The sequence below is a fragment of the Ambystoma mexicanum genome, chromosome 7q, assembly GCF_040938575.1.
Source record: "Ambystoma mexicanum isolate Mex_15411 chromosome 7q, UKY_AmexF1_1, whole genome shotgun sequence".
NCBI lineage: Eukaryota > Metazoa > Chordata > Amphibia > Caudata > Ambystomatidae > Ambystoma > Ambystoma mexicanum.
The window spans coordinates 124,233,733-124,247,329 of record NC_090941.1 but is presented as its reverse complement, the minus strand read 5'-3'; positions in this window follow the sequence as shown (position 1 = coordinate 124,247,329).

Here is a 13,597-nt window from a genome sequence, read left to right as displayed (position 1 = left end):
CTTTCCTGGTCTGGACGTATCCATTTATGCAAGAATATATGCCCAAAGAATTTAAGATGATGTCTTGTGGAAAGTCCACTTTGTGAGGTTTAGTGTTAGTCCAGATTCTGTTAATGCAGTGCATAATTGATGAAGTGCTAGATCATGCTGTTCAATGTTGACTCAGAAGACCAGGATTAGGTCACTGTAGTTGAAACAGTTCTTCACGTGATAGATGGCATTTTGAATACTCTCCTGAAAGATCTCAGCAGCTGAGGATATGCCAAAATGGAGTCTTTTGTATCAAAATAGGACCCGGCTGATGGCAAATGTAATTATGTATCTCGATTGTTTGTCTAGTTTAATTTGGTGGTATCCTTTTTTATAGATCAAGCTTGGTGTATATTTTGGCTCCAAATAACAAACTGATCATATCATCCAGGTGCATTCCGGGGTGTTGTTCTCATTCAATCTCTTTATTTGCTTGTTGAATGTCCACACTGCGACCTATCATGTCAAACAATCCTTGGTTGAGACTGCCACCACATGCAAGACACATGGGGTGGGACCACAGTCTGGGTCGATCATGTTCTTGTTGATCAGACACTGAATTTCTTTTTTCATCTTGGGTTGTAGGTGAATGGGTATCCTTTCTGGATGCTGTGCATCCGGTGCTGCGGACTCATCTATGTGTAGAGTGACCAGGTCTTCCTAGAGAAGTGTTCAGCTTGGTGGTGCGTTGCATACTATCGCCATTCAATTCTCTCTCCCACAGTTGGTGCATTTGTGTCTGAATGTGGGGCATCTTACTCCTTCCTCGTGTGGGAATCGAAAACCACACCTGTAAAATCTTCTGATTGAGGCGTATTTTCTTGAGGGTTTGCTGATTGGGTATGTGCCTTTTGCATCTTGAGTAATTTGATAGACTTGTTCTATCACAGACCCTTGTTTGTTTCAATCTGTGACAATTGCGTGTCAGCTCTGGCTTCTTTTCTGACCTCTGTAGATAGAAGGAGGGGATCACAGAGCAATTTCTTCCTGAATGCAGATGACAAAGAGCCTCCAATGGTTCCCAGTATAAGGGCCTCCTCGTTTGTAAATTTGTGGAAACCACAGCGAGCCACCCACTAGCATTATCGAGTTGCAAAGGTGTCCATGGACTCGCCCGACATCTGACATGCCATATTAAGGTATGCCTCTCATTGTCTATGTTATGCAGGGCTTCAAATGAGGTACTTTTTTTGTGCTTCCTTGAGTCCAAATTCGTCTGTACCTCATACAGCAGGAAGGTAGGTGTGAGGTCCTCCACTTCAACCCCTACTAAATGTATTAATATCTTTCTGGCAAATATATCTGGTGCACGTTCATTGTGTGATGCCATGTAGTTCTTGAACCTGCAAATCCACTGTTTCCCATTGCTGTTCCAAAGCCTGCTGATCTCCCATGTCGAAGGTGGCTGGTCAGCAGAAAACAGCTGCACTGGCCCTTTCCTCATCTGGTGTTTCATTTGCAGACATCTCACATGTAGGTTACTATTTGAAAGGGTGGCGCTAGTGGGTAAAACACCTGGTCCTTTTGATTTATGGCAGCCAACATCACACATTCTTTGCCAGTGTATTGTATCCTGAATAGCCAAATAGTCAGGCCATTCACCACAGTGTGCAACAGCGCAGTATTCTTCAGGGGAAAAGGGGCCAGAAAGAATGACAAAGAGACTGCATGGATTGTGTCTTTCTTTAATCTCCACACTGGTGAACTGCCAAGTGCAGTGAAACCTATCTGCGCATGCGTGAGTCCAAGCATGTCCTCCTAGGTCCCTTCACGTGTGAAAAGCTCTTCTAGTCACCCACTTTCCAGGAACAACGTAATTTTTATTTCGAAAGTATCAAACGAAAAATATGTTCAATTCAAACTTCTTTAATTCGAGTAATTGACAACCACATAAAAGAATGGCATCACCTTGGGTTGGAAACACACTTTTGGACAGTCAGTTTCTTGAATAACAGTTTCAAATTGTATTTGCCCTGGCCAGACAGTCCATGGCTGATGATAGTCATTCACAGTTTGAAATGTTCAAATGCACTGAACACAAGTCTGGTAGTTGTCATCCACAGCGTCTTCAGTGGCTCCTTAAACTCTTGATCCTAAGGTCACACACAAATTAATTTATAATATGGCTGACCACTGCAAGGGAGTGAGGGTCACCAGGTGTAAACTCTGAAACCTATGCCAGGTACTTGCAGGTTGGCTGGGGTCTCAGAGAGAGAGGAGCTGCTACGTCTTACTCAAGGTTTCTCTGACTACCTCAATAGACCCATTGATTGACCTCCAAAAGCCTTCAGATAACTCTCGAACAAAGGGGTTCCTACTCGCCTCTCCTCTTGTCTTCACTCTTCGCATAGCCCTGAAAAGGAACAGTTGGGAAATGTATTTTCTACTGATCTAGGAACTTTCAACTAGCAAAATTTCCCTTGCACACCTCCTACACCTGTTCATACTCATTATCCATTAACAATCTAGTAAACAGTACATACATAAGAATGTTATCAAAACTGCTATTTATCTTAAAAATGGCATCAGTTATTGCCATCCCTCCTCCCCAAGAGCCACAACCACCACCAGCTGGAGGACCTTCACAACAAAAAAAGCACAGTACTTTCAAAGACAATGAAGAGGACCAAGAAGATGAGGTAGAGGAAGTGCCTACTTCTAGCACCAAGATCGAATCATGGGTGTGCCAGTTCTTTGCTACTGTTGGGAGTGTACCAAAGACTAAAGCTACCAAAGTGAAATGCACTGAGTGCACTCAGTCGCAGACTACCTGGACAGTACTCCTACGGGACCACCTCCATGCGCCGCCACTCCAAATCCAATGACCGCAATGCTCTCAGAAAGGTTGTTCCTTTCTCAGCAAGTAGTAAGCTGTCTTCCCCCACCTCATCTTCCTCAACAAATACTATAACTACACAGCCTGATGTCTGCGGGCATTGGTGCGTTATAAACAAATAAATAAATAAATGAATAAATAAATAAGGAGGGCTACGGACCATTACCGTCCATTGCAGCCCCTGGAATGGGGGATAAAGGCCATTAGCACCCCTGGTTCCCAAAGCGGGAACCCAGGTTTCTAAAACAGAGATTTTACTTCCTATAGCGGGACACCTGCAGCGTCCTGCTGTAGGAAGGAAAATCCTTTTCCAAGACAGCCAACAAGGAAAGAGAAGGCGGGGCTCCTAACACATTCCCCCTTCCCTTGCCATGGCAGCCTGCAAAACCCTATGAAAATATTACAACAAGCACTTTTCTTCCCTTTCAAAACTATCGAATATCTTTACCACATAGCCGTCCCAGGTAGACATAACCACTTTAACACCATTTTCCGTCCCTAGCGGTCATGTCCAGTAGCCAGATATTCCGCATCATGATCTCATGCCATGACACAGACAATCTGGCTACTGCCCACGGCCACAGGCTATACCTCAGTCACCAAAGGTATATTTTTTTTTGGTTGCTGGTTTACTGAATTTCATAGGTTTTTATTAGTGCAACTTAACCATAACGTCCCTTTAACAATGTTTTTTTCACTGAATTTCACAGGCTTTTACCAGGATACCCTTAATTTGTATACATGTACATACAACATACTGTTTGAGGAATGTGTTTTTGCTTATTGTTAGATTAACTCTACGTGTGATTAAAATACTCGTTTGGTTTATACAGACTGTATTCATTGAGTATTTATCTAAGTAACTGTTTGAAATGCAACTCTGCAAGATCATGCAATTAATTAATTTAATCATATATCTATTTACCACCTTTTTGGTGGATTATAGACAGTGTGCAAGGGACGGGAGGGTTCCTACATTGGACCCTCTTTTCTCTTTCATTCATACAACATACTGACCCTCCTGGCCCAACATGATAGTCATGGACTGTGCGTCCTTTTCACAGACGTCGAGCAGCATCCACAATGCCCAAAGGCTCAGGGGTTGTCTTACATTGTTGTAGTGTGCATCAAAGAAACTGAACATGTGTAAAGAGCAACACATAAGTGTATTATAAGGAATAATTAAGTAGGTCTACAAACTCTATACTGCAAGTGTAAGTGCAATTACATAGGATGTGCAACATAATGGAATGCACCAAGCAGGAACATAACCTGTGCATCCAACAGTATTACCTCAGTGCTGCTTTGCACATACACTGAGAATCAACTGGCAACGGGAGAAGTTCAACATAGCAACAGCAGAACCATGCTAGAAAGTGGTAAATAGATTACATTTCATTCTGTAACTGTGCAGTTTGTTCAGTGTACATTGCTAGTGAAATGCATTTTTTTTACACAGAAATGGCAAGCACCTTGGAGTGGCTTGAGGAGAATTTCACTCTTGATGAAATGAGTGAAGATAGTAACTGTAATGGTATAGTGTGCATTTTAAAAAGTAGGAACATTAATGCACATTGCTTCATATTTAACTTAAACATTTTCTTTCTTTTACACAGTAGAAACTACGCATGAAGGGAATGCCCCGGATTCACTAGCTGCTCCACAAGTGGATGGGCACGTAAAAACCCAAACTGCCACTGTGGGAAATGAGCTAGTGAGTCTGGTGGCAAACATGGACCAATTAAACAACAGTTTTGCAGACTTGAAAGTGTTTGTAGAGAGACATATAATGGGAAATGTAAAGTAGCACTGCCCCACTTGCACCTGAACCCCTTTCCCCTGTCCCAGGCAACCATCCCCACAAATGTCCAGCACTTAGAGATACTATGATGAGATCTCCTTCCCTTCCTCCTCTGATAACCAGCCTGTGGGAAACCCCACTTCCCCTATGTATGTTTCTCGCGCTCTGAAACACTTGTGTACGAGCGCTATAGAAATAAAATATCAATATCAATATAAATGTCATTCCGCTACCCCTTCCTTTTTTTAATGGAATGTTTTTAATGTGGCTTAATAAATTGTATGTGTTTACTTTTGCTGTGTGTGTGTTTCTTTTTTAAATGCCCCGTAAGGAGTCTGTGGAGCGTGTAACTGTCTGCGCTGTCTTTAATCAAAATGGAGACCTCCTGTGGACACCTCGCCTGTCGGGCTGCTCGCAATCAAAATAGAGGTATCATACGGGGAGCGCACCTGTTCAGACATGTCCATAAAATAATGTCACACCTTTATATGATTCGGGGGTCCAGGCCCTATCCTGCGGACACCTGGGCACATGCGCATCCGATTCCCAGTGCCCTCCGAACACCTCACCTGTCCGCAAAGGTCCGTAAAGTTGTGTTGCAATTTTTATTAGTTTGGGGGTTGCTCTCCTGTCCTGCGGACACCTGGGTGCATGAGCATCCGATCCACTGTCTCCTCTGAACACTGCGCCTGTCCGCAAGGTCTGTAAAGTTGTGACATACTTTTAATTAGTTTGGGGGTCCTGCCTCTGTCCTACAGACACCTGGGCGCCTGCGCATTTGGTCCACTGTGCCCTTTGAACACCACACCTGTACGCAAGGTCTGTAGCATGTGTCACACTTTTAATTATTTCGGGGATCCTGGCCCTGTCCTGCAGACATATAGGCGCATGCGCACACCACATATCATGCAATAGGAGTGCTATGGACAGCTGTCAACATGTGACCACACCCATGCTTACTGTCGGTGCTTATTCGCAAACACTGTCCAGTCCCCCGGATACCCCAAACATGTTTTGGAGCAATACAAGGTGTTTTACTGTGAAACTTCACCTTCCAGAGGTCCCAGACCATGCCCCAGGCGATCTAGATACTTTTTGCAACTTTTTAAGCCCAACTTGAGGTTCAAAGTGTTCGCGGAGTGCGCTACTGTTCTCTGAGTGCTCCCCAGGACCCCTGTAAAAGACCACACCCCAGTGCTACTCCTCATTCTGTTTTTGGATTTCCAGGACAGAGCACTGTGCCAGATTGCTGCTTGCACCTTGCTTCCTGTTTGCTGGATTAGCAAATGTATTCTACAATGTGCTGCTGCTAGCTCCTTGGCATTACCCCCACTGCCACCACCATCTTCTGGAGGGCCTGGGGAGGGGATCAGGTGTGGTGATGCAGTTGGGGAACAAGAAAAGGAAGAGGATGAGGTAGTGGAAGTCCCCACTACCAGCTGCCAATGTGAGTCTTAGGTGTGGAAGCACTTTAACACCGTTGGGGGGTAGCCAAGGCTTGTGCGGCCAAGGTTCACTGCAATGAGTGCCAAAACCTGGGCTGTACAGCTACGGCACCACCTCCATGCAACGACATGTGAGGTTGAACCACAAGGCTGCAGTACGGAGCGTCACACCCTTCGAACAGGGTAGTAGGTTGAGTTTCTCTGCAGCATCCTCGGCATCAGCTCCTGTCACCACAAGGGACACTCCTGTGGGCCAGCGGATCCCTGAGCCAGACTCGCAGGCCATATGCACAACAGATGATGCTTACCTTTCAAAGGTCACTGTATTGTGCATGTACTGCGATGTGCTACTCGTCAGGGGTGAGCAATTCTGGAGTTCTTTCCAGGTTACGGTCCAGGAGCATAAAGGAAAGTACCCCTACCCCCATGAGGCCACCCAAAATCTTCCTCTCTCCACCTGCCACTTCGTCTCTGTATTTGGTGCCCCTTCCCTACTCTCCCTTCCCTTCCTTGTTCGTCATGTTAAAAAAGACCAAAAACAAATAAAACAAGAAAACACACCAAAAAAACGGCTCTTTTCAGATCCACCTTTCACAGTGTAAAAAATAGAAGTATCAAAGAAATGGTTCAGGCCCCTGTGCATTCTGCGTAGTCCGCTGACTGCAATAGTAGACTCATCCTTGAGTCATACGGGCATAACACATCTGCTACTGATGTCATGGAACAATTAGCACAGAAAAATGTGAAATGTATGTACTTAATGCCAGCCCTAGTAATGCTAAAGTGTAAGATTGATGTGGAGCAAGGTTTAGTTAATGGAGCACTTGGTACAGTTGTTGGCTTCCAGACATATCCACGTGACAACAACATTCAATTTGTCAACATCCACTTTTGCAAACTTTCAGAAGTTAAAAGGATAGGATGCACAACAGCCCAATTCCTTCTTTTCAAAGACATGTATGTGTGCAGAGAACAGTTTTATCTGTCTCTTGCATATGAAGTCACTATTCATAAATCGCAAGGTCTAACCCAAGATCAGGCATTGATTGACATTGGGAGTACAGTCTTTAAAGAAGGCATGTGTTACATAGCACTGTGACACCTGCATACACATGAAGGACTATTTTTTGATACAAAGAAAATCAAGGCCAACATTCTTTGAATCGTAGAGTACAACAGACTACATGCACTCTACACGCCCCATCTGAAAATGTATCCTGTTCCTCAAAAAGGAAAACTTGGTAAAAGAAAATCAGTGCAAACACAACTTATACAATATCTCCCAACAGTACCACTAAAGAAATTGAAAGCAACTGCTACTCTTTCAATTAGCACAACCACTGAAGGATGTAGTGAAAAAGCAAATGCATATCCAACTGCACAAAGAGAAGTATCTCTTCAAAAAATGCAAGTGGAGTTCCATCAAATGGCTCAGACACAGAACTGTCTGGTCCATTCACATTTTCCAACACAACTGGTGTAAATTGCTATGCAAATGTAGCAATCAATGTTCTATCCAATTGCCACCAATTGTTGAAAACATTTACTTGAACGGCGCAGACGAGTTGTGTTGGCAAATGCTACTCCTTCATAGAAATGCAACAAACAATCCTGACAACAATTACAGTGTCTCAGGAATAAGGCAGGCATTGGACTACTGTGCAGGAATGGTGAGATTCACTATAAACACACAAGAAGATCCACAAGAATTTCTAATGTACTTACTGCAAATACTGGAAAGCAACATGTGGAAACATACAATAAACTATCTGCAGCCATGTGGCACAGGAAGAAGTAACTAATGAGCAGTTTGTGTATGTATCTATACCTAACTGTGAATCCATTCCATTTCAGCAGCTGGTGCAAAATCATGGCATATTATGTACGACTTGCAATTCAGACATTCGTTCCACCTTACAGATAAACTCACATAACCAATACATAATAGAAAATCTTTAATGATACAAGAAGATGGTACCAAAATCAACTGCAAGCTTACTATTACTATTACTCTGAAGCAGAGATTACCAGCACATCTTGCAAATGCTTACTTAATATTCCAGAAACCAAAATGTACTCACTGACTTACAAAAGTAGCATAGCCTACTCCCAATAGCCACCAACAAGTATGTAAATGCAAATGAAAAATGAACCTCTGCCCTGTGAAACTGTAACTACTTCAAATACACCAACTGGCCCATGAGTACATCAGTTGTGCTGCTATACACTTTTTTTTCCCCCCAATTATTATAGGCACAGAAATAACTGTAGAAAACAGACACTAACATTGTTTCACCCATAGTATTTAAAAAGAAAAGTACTGAGTATGAGGATCTACAAACTGTCCTCACTAACTTGTAAAACTACCAACTGTTAGAATAAGCCAACGGCTGTCTAACTATGCCCATACCACTACAATAAATACACAACTGCATCTAAATGCACCCATAATACTGCAATGGCACTTGGCAATAGTGGACAATGAAAATCCGCCAACATGAATAAAGGTGCTTGAAAACATACCGTGCAAATCTGTTAAACTATTAGATACCAGTTAGCATATTCTAACTGGTATCTAACTGCAACCATAATACTGCAATATTACTTCCCATTATTACACAATTTAAAATCCAATAGCAAAAATGAAAGTTCTTCTGAGGAAGCCCTTCAAGACTTATTACGTATCAACAGCCAGAATACGCCAACTGGTATCGCAATACACCAACAGTACTACAATATTACTTCCAGCGGTCAAACTGCTAAAATCAACCTTCAACAATCAAACTGCTACAAAACATACTCTTGAGAACTGTCAAACTAGCAACAGTTAGAATATGACCAACAGGTATCTAACTGCAAGTACTTAGAAAACACCAACAGCAATCAAACAGCATAAAGGGATATTGTTAAAAAGAGGAAACAGATAAACAGTTAGAATATGCCTACTGGTATCTAACTGCAACCATAGCACCACCACTTCCGCAAAGCAAAATACACCATTTAAATTCCTCCAACTGCAACCATGCTTATAGCAGCAAGTCCACATAGATGTGCACCTTAAACATTCCAGTAAGTACTTCACACTTAAATGAAACACGGTGTGCCGCGAAACATCAAATACATGTACTATTTTTTTTTTATCCTGCACAGATTTTGTTTTTCCCACAGATCCAATGATTATGCAACCAAACACAGAAACTGAGCACATTGCACAGTACATTTGTTTGAAGCATAGTACTTGTAATGTACTAATTGTAAGGGACCACAAAGTGCAAAAATGTCTTAAATTGTGTACAATACGACTTTATTAAGTACCTTCCCTAACATTGTATGTTTTTTTTAATCACACACAATGAAACAAAGATTTCTCTCGCATTTCCACATGCAACAAAGAAATGTTGTGCCTGCAGTGCCACAATATTCAAATGTGCAACTTCCACTTCAATGGTATTCTGTCACTGTGTTCCAAAAAGGTATGCAGTGCCTCAACAATATGTACAGTGAGTATACACTTATTGGTGTCATGCTTCTTTGTAATGGGCAAATTGCATTTCTATATGCATGTTTGTGCAATGCTTATGCCAGAATGCACACTCTTCCGTGCATGGCTGTATTATGCTGCAGTGCTTGTGGCCAGCCCCTGGACTCTTGGGTGCATGCGGCCATGCACCCAAGAGTCTAGGGTTTGGCCAAAACCACTGCAGTATAATATGGTCATGCACCCAAGAATCTGGCCAGTCGCCACAACCCACACAGATAATCCACACACCCAAGTCCCTATCCACTTCTGTACACATACTATTACTCTTCTTGTAACTAGAAGTGCAGACTGTCATGCACTGAAAAGTCTAGGAGCAGCCCACAAGCATCACAGCATAATACAGCCATGCACCCAAGACTCTAGGGACAGGGCACAACCATTGCAGCATAATGCACCCATACACCCAAGAATCTGGCCAGTGCCTACAACCCACACACACAATCCAGGCACCCGAGGGCCTGTCCACTTCTGTACACATACTATTACAATTCTTGCACCCAGTGGGCACACTCTCATACACCCATGAATCTCGGGGCAGTCCAATAAGGCAGATGCCACGGGCCCTGTCCACTTCTGTAAACATACTATTGCAGTACTTGCAACCAGTGGGCAGACTCTTGGGTGCATGGCCTCCAGCCATGCACCCAAGAGTCTAGTGGCTGGCCACAACCACCACAGCATAATACATTTATGCAGTCAAGACTTTGGCCAGTGGCCACAACCCATACACATAAATCAGCCGCCCAAGACCCTCTGCACTTGTCTACACATACTATTACAGTACTTACAGCCAGTGGGCAGACTCTTGGGTACATGAGTCTAGTGGCTGGCCACAACCCCCACAGCATAATACAGCCATGCACCCAAAAACCTGCTCAGTGGCCAACACCCACACACATAAGGAAGCTGCGTGAGGCCCTGTCCACTTCGGTACACATATGATTACAGTACTTGCAACCAGTGCGCAGACTCTCATACACCCAAGAATCTCAGGGAAGTCCAATAAGGCAGCTGCCACACTCTCTGTCCACTTCTGTACACATACTATTTCAGTACTTGCAGCCAGTGGGCAGACTCTTGGGTGCCTGGCCCACAAACACCACAGCATAATACAGCCTCTACAAACATCCTCATATCTTTTACATTCCACTCCCCTAAACTAATGGAGCCTGCCTGTAGTCACCAGATAAAGTGCTTGCCTGAGGACCTTCCCACAAACTACTGCGGTATCCGTGAACTGCCGTGGATACAACAAAGTCTTCTTCCACCTAAAGAAATACATCATATGAGGCATCTTTCACTCCCCCATCCTTTCCAGCCACTCTTCCCAACACCAAATGCCCCAAAACATGTTTTCCAGCCCGGTTCACCCCCGCGCAATATGCAAATATCAGCAGAAACAACACGGCGGGCATTTTGGAAAAATTGATGCACATCACGCTTCCCTCCAGGGAATCAGCGGGCACGTTGTATGTCTTAACACATTACGTGGCCCACCGAACGAATCAGGGTCCTGTTCAATGAGCAAACATACCCAGATATTACACATATTTTGCCACCTACATTTTGTCTGTTTTTAAAAAAACTACTGAGCAGATCTACACCAAATTTACAAAAGCACGCTTTTGGGACCAACCCGCGCTCCTGCCGCAAATTTGTTGAAAATCCGTCCAGCGGTTTGGGTTGTAGACATGAGCAAATCTTTTTTCCATTGCGTCTACGGAAAAAAAAGAATTTGGAAACCCCCCTATAACTTTGCCCCCCTTGACAAAGTATCACCAAACTTACCAAACAAATTCAGAGTGGGCCCTATACCCTTTTTGCATAGTTTGGTAATAGAGGGAGCGGAGTTATGAGCAGCCCAAAAAGTGTTCTTCTTATGAGTTGAACAACTTAACCATAACTATACGCCCGCTACCGCAGGCCATGTAATATTTACACACTTTACATTTTAAAAGGTACGTAACTTGACATTAAAACTCCATGTAGTTGACAAATGTGTTAAAGATAAAAGTAAAGATTGCGCATCTGAGCAGTGGTGTGTCTCCAGAGTTGTTCCCTCTCTTCAACCACTTCATTGAAGTTCCACTAAACAAAAACTATTGTGATGAGGAGGGTGTTGAGCAGTGCCTCTAACCCTCCCATTATTATTCTTCTGATCTGGTGACCTTGAACCACACGTCACGGAAACTGCTCAACTTAATACCTGTGCTGACTTGCTCTCAAATCTCGATTCCAACTCTCCTTCCGTTCTTATCTTTCTGGATCTTTACTCTACCTTCGATATGGTCAATCATGCCGTCCTGACAAAACGGCTTTGTGACACCCTTAGTATCACTTGCCTGGCACTTGACTGGTTAACCTTGTTCTTTCTGATCCTTCTCATTGGGACCCCCACTCCCTCCTTCCCTCCTACCCTCTGGCTGTCATGATCCCAGCACAGGAATACAGATTACATTCAGTAAACTAGGGAGGCAAGGAACTACACATCCATCAGTGGGTCAACAGCGGCTTCAAGCTTGGCGCAAGAGGCATTTACCTCACTCCTTGCATTGTACCCATAGGCTCATTACACTCACATTGCCTTCCCTATCCTCAACATGGCCGCTGCTAAATCCATAGATTACTCACAGTTCATCTACACCTGTTGCAGATGGAGCTACTTAAGCCCTGCCTCTGCCGAAGCTCTTGCTTCACGTCTTCTCCGCTGAAAGCGGGTAACACTTCCAGGGATCTTTGACAGAAACTGTCAATAGCAGAAAAAGAGTCAAAGATATTAGTTTCCAAAGCAGAATCAACAGAATAGCAGTAGTATTGTAAAGCCTTACCGAACCAAAGTATTTTTAAAGTGTTTTCCTCAATCCGCTGTTATATTTGTAGTCCATGCATCTTCTGTCAGAAGCTCCATTACAGCTGCAGCATTTCTTCTCTCAGCAGCTTTCTTCCGCGGTCGCAGTGTATTCTTCCTAAAGTTTTCCTCAGCAGTCTCTGCATCGTCCAAAGGTATTTTCTTCAACTGTTTTTCTGAAGACCTGCAAAAAAAGGTATTTAATGAATGAATACATTTGTAAAAAGGAAAGAAAGAAGAAGTTACATATATGCTTACCTGAAGTTTCAGCAAGGCTTTTCTTCGCTTATTTCTTACCGCACTTGTTTCTGAAGGCAGCTACTACTGTTTTTTTTTTCGACAAACTGACGTAAATTAATGTTTTCTCAAAACGAGTATAGCTGCAGCCATACCACAGCATCAGCCCTTGTTAGGGAACCAAGAACCTGCAAAAACTAAAGGAAATTCTTGCAAGAGAGATCTCTCCAACGTAGGGACCATTCAGTATCTGATGAACTGTATATAATTATTATTTTCACCAAAAGACTTGCCCAATATACCGTTAGAAGAAGCTTTGGACATTGTTCAGTTAAGAATTTTTCCACACCACAGCCCCCTCAGATCAAAAGTCACCTACCCAATGCGCCCCTGTAGAATACACAATGTAGAGCTCCACAAAACAAAAGCACAGGTGTGAAGGGTGGCTTATTTCAAGGTACACTGTATCACAATTTTAGTTTGTGGATGGGGATTACAATAGTGGTTTTGTTATAATTGTTGTTTCCACCGAATCAGTGCCCAGACAACAGATCCTCAGCTGAAAAGGCATTACGCTCCCGCTGAGAACTAAGTTATGCTTTACACTGGCCTCCCTTTATGGTTACTCTCCCCTCACCCATTGTGAGTAAAAACACCATGGAGTCATCTTTAACTCCTCTCTTTCCTTCCCTCCTACATTGCAGACCTTGCCAAGAAGGCCCACTATCAAATGCACCTCCTCAGAGGCATTCTCCCTTTCCTCACCTTCCTCCAGAAACTCAATGTCTCAAGAGCTCTGGTACACCATAGCATGCATCACTGCAACTGTCTCTTCCTGAATCTTCCTTTATCCTCCCTT